This window comes from Sus scrofa, chromosome 5, assembly GCF_054392235.1.
Source record: "Sus scrofa isolate SSC_HxYL_T2T_F1_AM1 chromosome 5, Sscrofa_HxYL_maternal_Yorkshire_Landrace_v2.0, whole genome shotgun sequence".
NCBI lineage: Eukaryota > Metazoa > Chordata > Mammalia > Artiodactyla > Suidae > Sus > Sus scrofa.
This window is the reverse complement of record NC_139387.1, coordinates 72,562,765-72,580,801: the sequence shown is the minus strand read 5'-3', so window position 1 is coordinate 72,580,801 and position 18,037 is coordinate 72,562,765. Positions and strand designations below refer to the sequence as shown.

General features: G+C 42.9%; 1 long non-coding RNA gene across 2 annotated transcripts; it reads left to right on the top strand.

Annotated features, from left to right (window-relative positions):
- The first annotated feature begins 388 nt into the window (after positions 1 to 388).
- Positions 389 to 14,870, top strand: LOC146403441 (uncharacterized). 2 transcript variants are annotated; one of them, XR_014803929.1, is made up of 4 exons: positions 419 to 573; positions 2,107 to 2,247; positions 14,581 to 14,667; positions 14,797 to 14,870. It is a non-coding gene; the product is annotated as an uncharacterized LOC146403441 (long non-coding RNA). The 2 variants fall into 2 exon arrangements; XR_014803930.1 differs by lacking the exon at positions 2,107 to 2,247 and having other exon boundaries at positions 389 to 573.
- The last annotated feature ends 3,167 nt before the right edge of the window (positions 14,871 to 18,037 follow it).

Genomic DNA, 18,037 nt, shown 5'->3' with positions numbered 1-18,037 from the left:
GATCGCTCAAGAAAGCCATCAGAATATCATGGGGTGAAGCAGCTTGCTTAACGATAAAATCATAAATCAAAGCATGAGCTATGCCTCAGGTCATTAAGTGAATGATACACTGAGGCCTGCATTCAAGGTCAGCAGGATAATGAGCCTTAGAACCAAGGACAGAATGTAAGGGAAAGATGACCTTCCAAAGTAGCCCTGAGATGACTCAACAAGTTTTAGCGTCTGTTACTATGTTACCGCCCTGCGGCTGATTTGAATAAGCACCAGGACTGGCCTAGTTGGACCTCATTTGGCCAATGTACTTGCTTAACCAGATCTGAAGGAGGAGCTAACGAGGTCAGCCTGAGGTCTTACATCCAGAAGAAGGCGGTCTCTTCCCTCTCCCCGCTTTTCTTGGATTATAAAAAGGAAGCCCCCCGAATTCTCGGGGCAGAGCTTCTTTACTGCCTGCTTGCGTCCCTCACAAACGCCCTGCCGTAATAGCTCTATTTCTGGCCTATCACTTTGCTTCTTGCTGAATTTCGGCTGCACCAAGACACAAAGAACCTGAACTTCAGTAAGTCTGGACATCAGGTAAGTGATTTTAATTAAAAAACCATGGGCTCAAGTCCCAATCTGGGTTTTGGCTGGGTTCAAGTCCTGGCTCATGGATAGAATTCCCAATCTGGGTTTTGGCTGGGTTCGAGTCAGAGGTGTTTACATTTCAAAGCCCATCTCACCTCATCCGTACTTCTACTCACTCTTGTCTCCTTACCCCAGCTTCACTGGGTCTTTTTGTTTGTTTGTTTGTTTTTTCAGGGCTGCACCTGCAGCACATGGAAGTTCCTAGGCTAGGTGTCAAATCGGAGCTGTAGCCAATGACCTACGCCACAGCCAGGCCAGATTAGAGCTGCATCAGCAACCTACACCACAGCTCAGGGAACGCCAGATCCTTAACCCACTGAGCGAGGCCAGGGATTGCACCTGAGTCCTCATGGTTACTGCTTAGATTTGTTTCTGCTGAGCCAGGATGGGAACTCCTTTACTGGGTCTTATTGATGCAAATCCTAGACATCGCATCACTGCACCATAAATACTTTAGTATATATCGCAGGAAAAAAAGAACTCCTTAAAAACAGTATTATAGTAAAATTACTATACCTAAAAATTCACAATCCTTCTAATATACTGTCAACTAAAAAATACGCACAACCTAAAAATTGAGAGTTATGTTTTATTCCGTGGAGAAAACTGAGAACTTAAGCCTGGGAGGCAGCATCTCCATCCAAGGAGGTGAGGTGGGAGCTAGGATATATAGGAGTTTTGCAACAAAGGGCAGGTAATAGAACAAGAGATTACTGCTAATAACAGAAAACTAGATATCTCAAGTTAAGGAATTAAGTGTTTTTCTAAATATGGGAGGATGCAAAGATCCGGCTCGCTGAAATCCTTCCTTTGATCTGCCCCTCAGCTCTCTGGGGCCAGTGTCCTGTGTTTGCACCTCCTGAGTGCCCTCAGGGTTCACCTTAGGGAGTGGCTGCAGTCTGATGGCTGCTAGATAGCAGGCATTCTTTTTTTCCTTCCTGAGTTCCCTCAGGGCTCACAGGTTCACCCTTGCAGGTGGCTGTAACCACTTCTGACTGTGACATCTTTTGTTTACTGATGTGGCATGCAATACTTTGTTCTCAAAACAAATGAATATCTAGTATTCAAATTTTCCCAATTGTCCCCTGAGGGCTCGGGATGTTTTCAGTGGGGATGCTATCATGTTTCAATCCTGGATGTTATCAAACTGAGATAGATAGAATCAAAGAAAATAATAAAGAAATACAAAGAGGAAACAAGAGAAGATAAAAGAAAAATAATGAGGTAAAGAAAGAAGAGCGAAATGAATCAACGTTTAACTGAATGTCTGTGATGGACCAGACTTTGTGCTGGGCTCTAGGGCATTCTAATCTTGTTTTAAGAGATGAGAAAATCAGAGGACGGACAGGTGAAGTCACTGGCCCAAAGCAAGTTCACTAGTAAGTCTTGAAGACGTAATTCTAATGCATGTTTGAGTGGTTCCAAGGCCTGTGTCTTTCTTCTGTGCTAGATTGCATCTTAAATAACTAAATTATCTACTAGGGAATCTTGGAAAGAAGGAAACCAGAGGGGTGGAAGAGAAGAAACTTGTCCTGTCATCACAAGTTGTAAAGGGTATTTGCTTTGGAGCCAGACTTTTCTGGATTTGAATCTCCACTCTGCAGTCGAATATCTAAGAAGAAGGTAACTTCCCTGAATCTTGCTTCCTTCATCAGTAAGATGAAATGTGGCCAGGATTAAAAGGCATCATTCAAACACGTACTCATTGCTGCTATTGTTATCATATTTGAGGAAGAAGTATAAGAGAGAGAAGGCGGGGTGGACGTGATCAGTGTGTACCCCGTTCTTCTGCAGACTGGTGTCTTCCAGGCACTGATCAGGACAGTGGCTAAGAACCAGAGAGGGCAGCTTGGGTTCTGATGAAGGAGGTGATGGTGGTTAGTGCGGGAGGTAGAGAGGAAGGAGATGATGCCAGAAAGATGTTATCGGAATCCGGGTTCTTGGTCACAGAGCAGAAGAATGAACTTCGAAAACAGGCAGCAAGCAGGCAACATTTTAATAACAGGAAGATTACTGACTCCCAGTGTCAGTCCCATAGACACTGGGAGAGGGGAGGAAGCGTCCCCTTCTCTGTTGTCCTACAGGGGTTTTTCTCCCTTAAAGATGGGGGTACCAACATGGGGTCCAGAAGAATATGGTTTTCTCCCACTGGCATTGCCCAGTTACCTGTATCAGCCCTTGTCCAATAGGGGTCTTAGAGGTGGAAATGCCCCATAAGTTGCATGGTTTCTTAGCTCTTCCTTTCCTTAGACTGTGAGTCGCCACTCCTCTCGTTTCTTTTCTATCATCAGTTGAGGAGGGGGTTACTGATTCATATCTATCTGGGTGTAGAACAGATACACTCCCTACAGGCAGCAAGGCCTGTGGGGATGTTACTCCCTGGAACCCTTAAGCCAGACGTTAGTCAACGACCGTATCAGAGAATGCACTGAAGCCCAGGCTCCTACACTAACTACCTGAGTTATTAATTATCCTGCCTCAGAAGCAGGGAGATCCTGGATCAGTGTCCGTCCCTCTCTAAAAAGAGGAGCAAGGGTGAGAAATGCGGATGAACATGGTGGGGGAGTGGGGAAAGCAACCTGAGCCAAGTGGCTGGTGGGGCTGAGCAGGGTTGTGGGGGAAGATGATTGGATGGATGAACCTCAAAAAATGAAAGGGAAACCTGAGAATGCTTCATTAAGAAAAAGACGTGCCTAGAACTTCTCCAGGAATGTTAATCTGACTGTGGTATGTTAGGCAGATCCAATAAAGGAGGCTTGGGACCTGGGGACACCTATACAGATGTTACCAGTCTTAGAGACGGTCTCAAGGTCTTGGGGTGAATGCAGATTTTATGGGTTTGTGCTATAAACCTATAACATCTCTCAGGCTCAAAGGTTTTTGAAGACTATTCATAAAACTGAAAAATTCTGGAGTTACTGTGTGGCTCAGTGGTTAACAAATCCAACTAGGAACCATGAGGTTGCGGGTTCGATCCCTGGGCTCACTCAGTGGGTTAAGGATCACTGCGTTGCCGTGAACTATGGTGTAGGTCGCAGATGTGGCTTGGATCCACATTGCTGTGGCTCTGGTGTAGGCTGGTGGCTACAGCTCGGATTAGACCCCCAGCCTGGGAAGCTCCATATACTGCGGGTGCGGCCCTAGAAAAGACAAAAAAAAAAAAAAAAAAAAAAAGAGGTCAAAACTGAAAAATTCTAACATGCTGGTGGTAAAGTCTACTGGTCTCCAGAGAAAAGATATGTTCCAGGTGTCCAAAAAACACTACAACCTCAGTTCTTTTTGTAGAGAGAACCTATTGATCAAAGCCAAAATCCTTCCCACCAACTGCTACAGACCAAGCAGTGATGGATGAAGAAAATGTTGCCAAAAGAAAATGCCAGCAAAAATCCGCAGAAGAGACACTATGTTATTATAATAGAGTAAACTCAGAGACCTAAGGAGCTCAGAGAACCCTGGGATGTAGGCTGATTTTGGCTACTTGTTCAAATAGGCACTTATTTTAAGACTCTTTAAAATGCCATTTGGGTGCAGGAGCCTTAGTGACAATGAAATTTGAGCTGAGGACCTGTCAGGGGTTCCTTCATTACCCATGGCTATTAAAAACTATCTCGTGGCCTCTTAGGAAGATCTTCTTTTGACCCAAATTGAAGTTGAGCCATTGGTTTCCCAAGAGTTAGATGACTAGAATCCCAAGGCTGGAATGAAATGCCAAGGGCATCTTGCCCGTCCCCGTTCTTTCTACGGGAGAACACTGATTTTATTACAGATATAGAGAGAATCCCAGAATCATGGGAAAACTTAAATGCCATCTGTGAAGGAGATTCCGCCACATGTTTGTATTTCCTGGCTTAACAATACTCACTTCCAGGAAATTCTTCTGTCTACCTTGCCCGCATTCCTTTGTTGTAACCGAAGTCAATGTCTTCGATTTGCAAGTGCATTTAATAAGCTTTACATAAGCACTTTACAAACATTTAGTCAGAGTACCAGGAAAGATTTGTGATGTGATATGATCTGTTTATTGGGACACGGTGATTCATTTTCAGCACTAAATAATGGCTTAAGGCCATGGTCGCTTTGGGTCTGGTCTACAATCTAAGCAGACTTTAAAGCAGGAGATGCATATACCTGATTGCACTTATGTTCCTTTGTTCCTTCCTTTCTTCTTCCATTGACTCGTACCAACCGCAGGCATATTCTAAGGCCGCATTTTAAGTGCCTTCCTTCCTCTCTTAAAAGATATCTTCTCTAGGGAGTTCCCGTCATGGTGCAGCAGAAGTGAATCCAACTGGGAACCACGAGGTTGCAGGTTTGATCCCTGGCCTTGCTCAGTAGGTTAAGGATCTGGTGTTGCCGTGAGCTGTGCTGTAGGTTGCAGATGCGGCTCGGATCCTGAGTTGCTGTGGCTGTGGTGTAGGCCAACAGCTGTAGCTCCGATTTGACCCCTAGCCTGGGAATCTCTATATGCCGAGGGTACAGCCCTAAAAAAACAAACAAACAAAAAAAGAGATACCTTCTCTAGAGGGTTGATTTTTTTAGGAGCAGTAACCTTTCTAAGGGGACATTTGAGAATTTGTTTCTTCTGTTCTTTAGGCAGTGCTGAGGAAAGAGATAGTGATTGATTCTAGTTCCTATGACATATTATTTGAACCAAGCCTTTCATTAATACAGTTAAGAATTTGGCTCTATAATATTGAATAAAAGCATCCATATATGCAAAGCTTGCTGACAGGCAGTAATCAACACCGGGAAAAAATATAAGGAAACGTGAGAAACAGATATGCAGAACTCCAAAGTTGCTCTGAGAGTATTCTGGAACCTAGCAAATCTGGGCCTCAGTTTTGGGGGACAGGAAGGGCCAAGAGGAAAGAAGTCAAGAACTTAGTCTCCTTCTGGGTGTGAAGTATAGCAAAGCTTCCCCGCCATCAAGCTGGGATCCCGAGGGATGCTGCGTCAGAAAAAGAGGAATGGGGAGTAAGCCTGGCGGTGAGCTCAAGCCAGGGCAAGGTGCACAGATGCTGACAGGGAAGAGTCACAGAGGCACGTGAGCAAGCATCCTCGGAAGGCCGCGGATGCGGGATGCCTTACCACGGATTTGCAGCTGGGACTGGTATTGTCTGGGTGGTCCAGGGAAGCTGACACAGTGAACTTGGTGGAAGTGGACCTAGAATGGTAATTCAAGATTCTGGGGGGGGAGGGGGACCTTCCTGGATAAAGATACTCTTTATCCTGGGCCTCAAAGAATTCCCCACAATGGAGGTCTCATCGTAGCTCAGCAGAAACGAATCTAACTAGGAACCAGGAGGATGCAGGTTCGATCCCTGGCCTTGCTCAGTGGGTTAAGGATCCGGCGTTGCTGTGAGCTGTGGTGTAGATCGCAGATGCGGCTCAGATCCCGCGTTGCTGCGGCTGTAGTATAGGCTGGAAGCTACAGCTCTGATTCGACTCCTAGCCTGGGAACCTCCATTAAAAAAAAGACAAAAAAAAAAAAAATTCCCCACAAACATCTTCCACGAGGATAGTGAACAGTACACAGTAAAGTACAAGAAAGCACAGAAAAGGAACAAAGTAATATCAAGGAGAACCAGTAAAAAGGGCACACATAAATTTACACTTGACGCACAAGAGTCTCAAGGTCGCTCAGTAAGGGATGATAAGGCCTTCTTGTAAGGATTGCTTGGACAGGATGACATTCATATGCATAAAAAGGAGACTGGATCTCTAGTTCATTTCGTTAACAAAATTCATTACAAATAGAGCAAAGACTTCGATGTAAAGTTTAAATTATACAAGTTTTAGAAGACAATTTAAGACACCCTTTTTTTTTTTGCCTTGGGTAAGAGAAAATTTTCTTAAACAATTTACAAGAACTACAGACTGTAAGGAAACTATTCATTAAATGTCAACTTTAAGAACTTCCTTTTGTAAAAAATACAGTATAAATGAAGTGAAATTAAACCACAAGCTAAGAAAAGAAATTTGTAACAAAAGAACTGGATTAATATCCAGCATATATAATGAAATCTTAATAAATAAATAAATAAATAAATAAGGGAGTTCCAGTTGTGGCTCAGCGGTGACAAACTTGACTAATAACCAGAGGATGCTGGTTCAATCCCTGGCCTCGCTCAGTGGGTGAAGGATCTGGTGTTGCCATGCACTGTGGTGTGGGTTGCAGATGCCTCTGAGATCCCACCTTGTGTGGCTGTGGTGCCGGCTGGCAGCTACAGCTCCGATTTGACCCCTAGCCTGGGAACTTCCATATGTCGCAGGTGTAGCCCTAAAAAGACAAAAAAAAAAAAAAAAAAAAAAAAAAAAAGAAAGAAAGAAAGAAAGAAATCTTACAAATTAATATGCATAGGATAGCTGAAAATCAAAATGGGCAAAGAATTACAGGATTTAATTAAGAGAATGGCCAATCTGACAAAACTTTCAACTTCATTAATAATGAGAGAAATAAAAACTAAAATACAATGTGTTATTCCACTTCACATCCATTAGGATGGCTACTATAAAAACAAAACAGGAGTTTCTGTCATGGCTCAGTGGTTTACAAATCTGACTAGCATCCATGAGGATGCAGGTTCGATCCCTGGCCTTGCTCAGTGGGTTAAGGATCCAGCATTGCTATGAGCTCTGGTATAGGTTGCAGACACGGCTCGGATCTGCCGTTGCCGTGGCTGTGACATAGGCTGGCAGTTGTAGCTCCGATTCGACCCCTAGCCTGGGAATCTCCATATGCTGTGGGTGCAGCCCTAAAAAGCAAGAACAAACAAAAACCAAAACCCAAAAACAGCACAGAACAAAACCCAACCAAAGTAGAAAATCATAAATACTTATGAGAATTTGGAGAAATTACAAACCTTGTGCACTGCTGGTGCAAATGTAAAGTGATGTAGCCACACAGAAGATAGTATGTATTTTATTAAAAAATTAAAAAAAGACCTACTTTATGATCCAGCAATTTTACTTCTGGGTATATCCCCCTGAGAACTGAAGGCAGGATCTCAAAAGAGATATTTGAATACCGAAGTTCATAGCAGCATTCCTTACAACAGCCACAACGTGGAAGCATTCCAAGTGTCCATCAACAGATGAAGAGATAAACAAGATGTGGCTTATGCCTAAAACGGAATTTTATTCAGCCTTAAAAAAAGAAGGAAATTCTGGCACACGCTACCTCATGAGTGAACTTTGAGGACATTATGCTTTTAGAAATAAGCCAGCAAAAAGACAAATACTGTATGATTTTCCTTATGTGAAGTACCTGAGATGGTCAAAGTCATAGACCCAGGATGGAGACCGGTTGCCACTGCTGAACGAGGTGTTTTTGGTTAATGGGGACAGAGTTTCAGTTCTGCGGGATGAAGAGTTCTGGAGATGGAGGTGAGGGTTGTACAAGGAGAATGCACTCACTGCCCCTGAGATGTACACCGAAAAATAATTAAGATGGTAAATTCATTATGTGTATTTCATCAGAATGGCAACATTTAACGTTTGGACATTAGCAAGCTGGTGAGCATGTGGAAAAACATACTTAGACTCTGCTTGTGGGAGTGTAAATTGATGCAGTAACGTTGAGAAAATAATTTGGTGTAATCTTGTTAAACTAACGAGCCGTTGACCCAGCTCTTCCATTCCTAGGTAGACTTTAAAGCCATCATTGTACATGGTACTCTAGGACATACCCGCATGGCTTGTGATGGCAACACAAACAAACAAGTGGGAAATGACCTATATATGCACGAACAGTGGAATGGATACAAGACATTGTTATATATTCATGAAATGAAATACTGCACAGCAGTGAAACATGATTGAATTCCAGGAACATAACATTGACTAAAAAAAGTCAGTGACAAAACAACACATATTCTGTAAGGAGATCCTATTATGTAAAGTCAAAAGCCCATATAATTATATAATACACTGTGTAAGAATAGAAAACAAATGCGGTAAAGCTAGACTGAAAAGCAAAGGAATGAAAGAGGAATGTCAAAGTTGTGAAGAGGATTTACTTCTAGGCAGGTGGCAAGGGGCAGGGGGCTGGGAAGAAGCTGTGACAGAGGCCCCAGGGGTTTCAAAGGTAGTATTATGTTTTATTCATTAAACTTTAAGGTGGGTACGTGATTTTTTTACTAAATGTTTTTCTGCCTTAAACCTTAAAGGCATAACGTGTTTTATGCCTTACATTTTATGAATATTAATTAGTCTCTTTTCAAAATTTAATAAAGGCAGGGTTATTAAATATAAACCTGTCATATCACAGGTGTGATGGACAGTACAGGAGGAGGTACCACGCTCTGGCACAGGTGGATGGCTCTGTCACCCGCATTTATGGGGACATTAGTGTAAATACAGAGACACAGTCCTTCTTGCCTTTCCAAAAAGGATTGATAGAGGGAAGGTCTCACAGAAGGACTTAAGAGGAAACTTGAAAACTCGAGGGGAGCGGGTGATAATCCATGGTGAACCTTCCTGAGAAGGGGAGGGGCGGGGGTGGCAGGGGATCCAAAGCAGGGGGTCAGAGAAGGCACAGAGGTGGCTGGCTGTGGCTGTGTGCTGGATGTCCGCCCCCCGCCCCCGCAGCTCTACTGAGATATAACTGACATATCACATTGTGAAAGTTTAAGGTGTACAAAGCGGTAATGTGATACATGTATATTCTGCATAATAATTCCCACTGTAAGGTGAGTAACCACATCTATCACTTCACTGTTGCTTTTTATTTTTATTTTATTTTTTTTGTGGTGAGAATTTTTTTTTTTTTTTTTTGGTCTTTTTGCCATTTCTTGGGCCACTCCTGCGGCATATGGAGGTTTCCAGGCTAGGGGTCGAATTGGAGCTGTAGCCACCGGCCTACACCACAGCCATAGCAATGCAGTATCCAAGCCACGTCTGCGATCTACACCACAGCTCACGGCAACGCTGGATCCTTAACCCACTGAACGAGGCCAGGGATCGAACTCGCAACCTCATGGTTCCTAGTCCAATTCGTTAACCATTGTGCAAAGACGGGAACTCCTTGTGGTGAGAACTTTTAAGATTTACGTTCTTAGCACCTTTCAAGCACACAACATAGTATTGTTAACTAGAGTCACTACGAGGGGCCTACGTCTCTAGCACTTATCTTATAACTGGAAGTTTGCACCAGTGTTTCCCTATTTGACCCCCGCTTCTCTTCCTCCTCCCACCCCTGGTAACCATTTCTCCACTCTCTCTGTTTCTATGAGTTTTTTTTTTTTTAAATATTTATTTATTTATGGCTGCACCTGCGGCATATGGCTGTTCCCACGCAAGGGATCCAACCTGAACCTCCACAGAGACCCGAGTCAGATTCTTAACCCATCACGCCCCAGTGAGAAATCTAGTTTGTTTGTTTGTTTTAGATTCCACATGTGGGGTGATGTCATATTCGTCTTTGTCTGACTTATTTTACTTAGTGTAATGCCCTTAAGTTTTATCCACGTTGTTGCAAATGGTAGGATTTTATTCTTGTTTATAGTTGAATAATATTCCACATATAGTCATATACACACACACACACACACACACACACACACACACTCACATTATCTTTTTTTGTTTGTTTGTTTGTTCTTTTCTAGGGCCCCACCCTCGGCATATGGAGGTTCCCAGGCTAGGGCTCTAATCGGAGCTGTAGCCACCGGCCTACACCAGAGCCACAGCAACGCCAGATCCCAGCCTCATCTGCGACCTACACCATAGCTCATGGCAATGCCACAGCTCACAGCAATACCGGATCCTTAACCCACTGAGTGAGGCCAGGGATCAAACCTGCAACCTCATGGTTCCTAGTCAGATTCATTAACCACTGAGCCATGACATGAACTCCTACTCACATTGTCTTTATCCATTCATCCGTTGATGGACACTCAGATTGTTTCCAAGTCTTGGTTATTGGAAATAATGTTGCATTGAACGTGGGAGTGCAGCTATCTCTTCAAGACGCTGGTATCATTTCCTTTGGGTGTACACCCAGAAGTGGGGTTGCTGGATCATAGGGTAGTTCTATTTTTAGTTTTATTGAGGTACCTCTATACTGTTTTCTTTTTTTTTTTTTTTTTTTGTCTTTTTGTCTTTTTTTTTTTTTTTTTTGGTTGTTGTTGTTGTTGTTGTTGCTATTTCTTGGGCCGCTCCTGCGGCATATGGAGGTTCCCAGGCTAGGGGTTGAATTGGAGCTGTAGCCACCGGCCTATGCCAGAGCCACAGCAACGCCAGATCTGAGCCGCGTCTACAACCTACACCACAGCTCACGGCAACGCCAGATCGTTAACCCACTGAGCAAGGGCAGGGACCGAACCCGCAACCTCATGGTTCCTAGTTGGATTCGTTAACCACTGCGCCACGACGGGAACTCCTATACTGTTTTCTATAGTGGCTGCACCAACTTACATTCCCACCGAGAGAGAACAAGTTTTCCCTTTAACTCCTATTCTTGCCAGCTCTTGTCTCCCTCCCTCCCCACCTCCATGCTCATTTTAACAGGTGTGAGGTGCTCTTGTAGTTTTGATTTTCATTCCCCTGATGGTTAGTGATACTGAGCACCTTTTAATGAAGTCGTTGACCACCTGTATGTCTTTTTGGAAAAATGCTTATTCAGGTCCTTTGCCCACTTTAAAATAGGATTCTTTATTTTTTGGTATTGAGTTCTAGGAGTTCCTTATATATTTTGGATATTATCAGATATATGATTTGCAAATATTCTCCCATTCCATAAACTGCCTTTTTCATTTTGTTGATTGCTTCTTTTGTTGTGCAGAAGATTTTCAGTTTGATGTAGTTCAATTTGCTTACTTTTGCTGTTGTCTGTGCTTTCCTGGCTATATTCAAAAAATCATTGTCTAGACCAATGTCAACAAGAGATTCCCCATGTTTTCTTCTAGGAGTTTTACGGTTATATTTAAGTTTTTAATCCATTTCAAAGGAATTTTTGTAAGTGGTGTGAGATAGGGATCCAGATTCATTCTTTCACAGGTGGTTGTCCAGTTTTCCCAGCACCATTTATTGCAGAGACTATGTTTTCCCCACTGAGTGTTGTTGGCGCTCTTGTCAAATATTAGTTGACTGTATGTATGTGGGTTTATTTCTGGGCTCTTCATTCTGTCGCATTGATCTATTTGTCTTTTTTATGCCAGTACAATACTATTTTGATTATTATAGCTTTGTAATATAGTTTGAAATCAGAAAGTGTGATGATTCCAGGTTTGTTCTTCTTTCTCAGATTGCTTTGGCTATTTTAGGTGTTTTTTGTTGTTGTTGTTGTTTTTCTGTTTTTGGTCTTCTTTGGGCCACACCCATGGCATATGTAAGTTCTTGGGCTGGGTTTGAATCAGAGCTGCAGCTGCTAGCCTATACCATAGTCACAGCAACTTGGGATCTGAGCTACAGCTGTGGTATATGATGCAGCTTGCAGAAGTGCAGGATCCATAACCTACTGAAAAGGCCAGGGATAGAACCCACTTCCTCATGGATACTAGTCAGATTTAAAAAAACTTTTTTTAATTACTTTTTTTTTTTTTTTTTTTTTTTTGCTTTTTAGGTCTGCACCTGCAGCATGTGGAAGTTCCCAGGCTAACAGTTGAATTTAACCCATTGAGCTAAGCCAGGGATTGAACCCGTATCCTCATGGACAATGGTCAGGTTCATTTGCACTGAGCCATAACGGGGATTTCCTAGTGGGTTCTTAACCCACTGAGCTGCAACAGGAACTCTTTTTTTTTTTAATACAAATTTTAGGATTTTTTTTCACTATTTCTATAAAACAATGGCCTTGGAATTTTGATAGAGATTGCCACAAATTTGTAGATTTGCTTTGGATAGTGTAGACATTGTGAAAATATACATTATTCCAATCCATGATCACAGTGTATCTTTCCATTTATTTGTGTCTTCTTCAGTTTCTTTCATCAATGTCTTGGAGTTTTCAGTGTACAGATTTTTTACCTCCTTGGTTAAATTTATTCCATGTATTTTATTATTTTTGATAGCATTGCGCAAAGGATTGTTTTCTTTATTTCCTTTTCAGGTGGTGTGCTGTTAGCATATAGAAATGCAACTGATTTTTGTATGTTGATTTTGTATCCAAGTATATTGAATTTATTGACTAGTTCTAACAGTTTCATTTTGTTTTTTTGTTTTTTTTTGGTGGGGTATTTAGGGTTTCAATATATAAGATCATGTCATCTGTAAATAGAGACCACTTTATGTCTTCCTTTCTGATTTGGATCCTTTTTATTTCTTTTTCTTGCCTGATTGCTCTGGCGAGGACTGCCAGGATTATGTATAATAGCAGTGATGGGAGTGGGTGCAGGTGGTTAGTCTTAACTTTCTGCTACATCCTGGTCTCTGAGACACTTCTGATGTCTGAGATCAGACAGTACCATGGGTCAAAGCCTGCAGTGAGGACTGGAGAGTGAACTCCAAGGGGTGCTGGCCTTGGTCAGAGGGAGCGTGGTGACAAGGGTACCTTTGAGAACTGGGTCAGTCAGATGGGTCAGTGCTCTGAGCTGAGGAAGTAGCTGTATGCTACTCTGAGAATAAAGGGAGGATGGAGGCTTACCAGTTAGGAAAGAACAAAAACATATGACTCAATTAGTTAATTACTGAAATAGAGTTGCATAATCTACCAGACTGTCAAGAGAAAAGAGTTCTTTGTAAGAACAATAGGTAAGGGTGCTCCCAACAGTGCTGAGAAGGTGCTAAGATTTTGGAGAAATGCAATTATGTAAACACCACAGTATGTTCACTTATTTGCAAAAGTACTGAACTTAATACATACGCTTCTTTGCAATGGCTTTGAAGATAGGATTCATTTGTCCAAGCAGAAGTATTTAATTCTGTTGTGCTGCAGTCTATAAAATATTTACACTGTTATCCTACATATTCACATTGCTTATATCCAGCTGCACTTCTCTCTGATGCACTTTAAATAAGAGATTTGGATTCTTGACAATGCCATCCAAGCCAACTGTTAGAGGAAAGAATTACAGAATCACTGCAGCTTACAGAGCCCCCAGGACATCAAACAGTCCATCCATTTGTCTTCAGGCAGTATAGAATCCAAAAAAAGAGAGGCATGTCTCCTAGAAACATCTGGGAAGATGGAATGACCAGTCTTTCTTAATTATCACATATTTCCCTCAAAATCAGAAAGTTCCGAATAACCGCCCCCTCACTACTGTAATTAGTGTGTTTTTTAGGATGTGGGATTTAAAGAGAAAATCCCCAATGCCAGTGTCAAGGGACTCTGAGCTACAAATGCCTGCGCGTGAAGCAGCAGCAATGTCAGGCAGTAAGGAGGGAAGGGGTGTAGCAGAGAACTGGGAGGTAGGGACCTGTGTCTGCTGCCTTAGTCCACTGGTACCCACGTGAGTGCGGAGGAGTCAAGCCCCTATCCGTTACACCTGCTCAGCGCCTTTATCATAGTAGGATAACAAACGCTTGCTCCCCCAACCTCCAAAGATTGTCTGAGGATTAAATAATGATGCATAAGAAAGAGCTTTCAAAAGTATAAAGGATGGCACGAAGGTAAAGATTGAAAATGATTCATTACCATGTGTTGGATAACTGCCATCAGGAACTCACTGCCTTCACTCTGTCACTGAACACTGGCTGCAGAGCGGCTCTTATTTTTCCTTCCGAGGCTGAAAACACTTGGTATGGTATTGACCGTGTGCCATGGTTCAAGGGGGAATGCCGGAGCGTGCAGCATTTGCGAAGTTCTCTGCTTGGTCTCTTCAGCCACTCCCCAGCCCGTTTTGTCACTCCCCAGCCCGTTTTGTCACTCTCCAGCCCGTTAGCATCTCCACCTGGGTTTGCTGCTGCCAGGCTGATGTGCTCCTTGTCCCCTGAAAGGTCCATGCATTCCCATGACTGCGTCTTTGCTCTTGCCTTTCCTCCTGCGTGAGTCACCCGTGTCTCTTCTCCATGCAGGTGCTCCAAAGGCCACCGCTCTTGAATGCTGCCCAGCGGCTGCCTTGACACTCCTGTCTTTCCCCGGCCCAAACTCCTGCGAGACATGTAAGTTTGTGTGGCTCACTTGACTGCCTTTGGAGGCTGTCATCTTACATTCATTTAAGCTTTGCCTCCTGAGCAAAGATCAACTGATGGAGGGTATGGACAATGCATTTTTTTTTTCCTTTTCTGCAGTGAAAAGAATGTGCCTAGTAAGTATTCAGTACTGTGAAGCATCAATTGATATGGAGAATAAAAGAAAAAAGGGCGAACTTTTCAGAGTGTTTTTTTTTTTTTTCCCCTTCTTGTGAAGGAGCCATATTAGCCTGGAAATTCAAATTTCAGTTTTTCTATAGCATCCCTCATCCATCTCTATGCTGCATAATTATGCATTGTATTTATTTGTGGCTTAATAGAGTGTGTGAGTAAGATGCATGTCACATCATCAGTGACAGGTGGGAGGGTAGCTTGTTAGAAGGCTCCATTGAATGAAGTCAGAACGACAGTACCTTGTGTCAACATGACTGGGACTTAAATACATACTAAAATGTGCTGAAAACCATTTCAGTTGCCACAATGCAGACCAGTCCTTTGCTCCGCCTATTATCGCCCCTGACAGCTACATTTCAAATAGGAAAAGCCTTTGAATGCCTCAGACTCTAACTTAGGTTTGAACATTTGTCGCTGACACTGATGCCTCAGTTATGATGCTGTTATCTGTTATGTACCCCAAAGTAATGGTTTAGGGTAGAAAGATCCCAGAGTGATGAACTCGAGCTCTTAGGGGTCGGGCTTTGACTAAGGTTTTCTTTTCTTTCTTTCTTTTATTTATTTATTTTTGTCTTTTTAGGGCCACACCCACAGCATTTGGAGGTTCCCAGGATAGGGGTCGAATCGGAGCTGTAGCTGCTGGCCTACGCCACAGCCACAGACACACCAGATCTGAGCCGTGTCTGCGAACTACACCGCAGCTCACGGCAATGCCAGATCCATAACTCACTAAGCAAGGCCAGAGATCGAACCTGCGTCCTCATGGATGCTAGTCAGATTCATTTCCACTGAGCCACAGTGGGAACTCCTTTGACTACTTTTTCATCTCAAGGACACATATCTGAATGGTGAATGGAAGGCAGTCGAATGCATGCATGCCTATGTGTATGCACACACATAGACATATGTATATATGCCTGTAATGTCTGTTTACATACAGCCTACATCGATGACAGGAAAGAGTTAGGTCGTTGTAAAAACAATGCAACCGCAAAGTAAAATCAATTGTGAACGGAAATGAAGGCAGGAAACACATATACTCACAGAGGCTCTAAATTTGCCTGGAAACCATAAGGCAAATGAATCAGCTTTACGAATCGCAGTAAGGGCAAGATGAACACAATCCGTGTTTAAGAGAAACAGAGCTGCTCTGACGCTGGGTGATGATTTCTTCCAGGGACCCTCATAAGAGACACTGTGCACCTGGGCGGTGGTGTCTTTCACAAAGTTCTGGCAGTAGTCACCACCATGAGTTGATGGGGCTTTTTCTGATAATGTTTCTCATGGTAGGCTAAGGGCATGGAAGCAATTATATAAAGGCCCCAAGCCATGCTGCTCCGGTACAGAGTTCACTGAGGGCCTGGACTGACCCAAGGGTTGAAACTCTAAGGCAGAGTTGCCCAAGAGAATTTTCTGCTGTTGTAGAAAGGCTCTCTATCTGCATGGTCCAATATCAGCAGCCACACAAGCTATTAAGCTCTTAACGCGTAGCCAGGGGACTAATGATGAATTCTTGTTTTAGTTCATTTAAATGTAAATGCCACATGTGGCTAATGGGTGTCATGTTGAACAGTGGCGGTCCTGAAAAATGTCTGGGAGTTCCCGTCGTGACTCAGTGGAAGCAAATCTGACTGGTATCCATAAGGATGCAGGTTTGATCCCTGCCCTTGCTCAGTGGGTTAAGGATCCGGCATTGCTGTGAGCTGTGGTGTAGGTTGCAGATGAAGCTTGGATCTGACATTCCTGTGGTTGTTGCATGGGCCAGAGGTTATAGCTCTGATTCGACCCTATCCTGGGACCCTCCATATGCCATGGGTATGGCTCTAAAAAGACAAGAAAAAAAGAAAAATGTCTGTACTGTGTTTCTTTCCAACAATCTTTCATGAATACTATTTCTTATGACCGAGAGTTGATACCTTATAGGGTTAAGGGAATATTTAGAGGAGGGAAATTTTACCTCTGAAAGCATTTCTGGGTGTGCTGCAAAATAGACAAAATTAGCCAATAGAGGTCTCGGACCTGTATGCCCTTGGATGGATGTACTCTTAATACAGAATGTTTTGAGATGTAGACATTCCCAGTATATGTATTTTAGGTTAGAAATTATAATCTGTGTTTTAATGCTCTAATTTATTTGTGCCTTATACACAATGAATCTGACTAGCATCCATGAGGATGCAGGTTCGATCTCTGGCCTTGCTTAGTGAGTTAAGGATCTGGCATTGCCGTGAGCTGCGGTGTAGGTTGCAGACACGGCTCGGATCTGGTGTGTCTAAAGCAGCTACAGCTCCGATTCGACCCCTATCCTGGGAACCTCCAAATGCTGTGGGTGTGGCCCTAAAAAGACAAAAAAATAAAATAAAATAAAATAAAATAAAATAAAATAAAATAAAATAAAATAAAGAAAAGAAAACATCAGTCAAAGCCCAACCCCTAAGAGCTCAAGTTCACAGCCAGGGGAGAAAAAGACTTCCACGTGTCCATCTGAGCTGGAGTCTGATGAGACTAGAAGGTGATCTAATGGGCCACAGATAATGAATACATTGTCCTAGTCATTGGATTTTGATTATATTTATGATCGATTATGAGCAAGGCAGGGTCTTCAGGAGAAAGGACTACACATCTTCTAGATGACGTGGGACGAATGGCAAAGTTCCATGCACTTTCCCGGTCCACTCTCTCTCCTACTCTTCCTCGGGGCTGTCTTTGACCTTTCACAGTCTCTGCCCACCTGCCCATCAGAAGGTAGAATCTGGTATTTCATTGAGAAACTAGAAAGCTTCAGATGACCTCTCCCTGGGCTTCCTGAATTCACTTTCCCAGTGCACTGCTATGGTCCTCTGCTCCTTCTGTTCCACCCCAGTGAAGAATGGTCCCTTGCTCTTCCTTAAGATCAATTATTCTATAGCGCTCTCTATCCCTCTGTCATCCTTCCTAGAGGATGAATCACCCCATTTCTATGAATCACCCCATTTCCGGCCTATATTTTCAATCTTGTTCTTCCTTTTATATTTTTCACTTATCACCTTTAGCATTAAACCATGCTTAAATCTCTCCTATATTTAAAAAAAAAGTTCTCCTGACCTCCTAGGTCTCTTTATTTATTTATTTTAATTCTTTGCTTTTTAGGACTGTACCCACGGCACATGGAGGTTCCCAGGCTAGG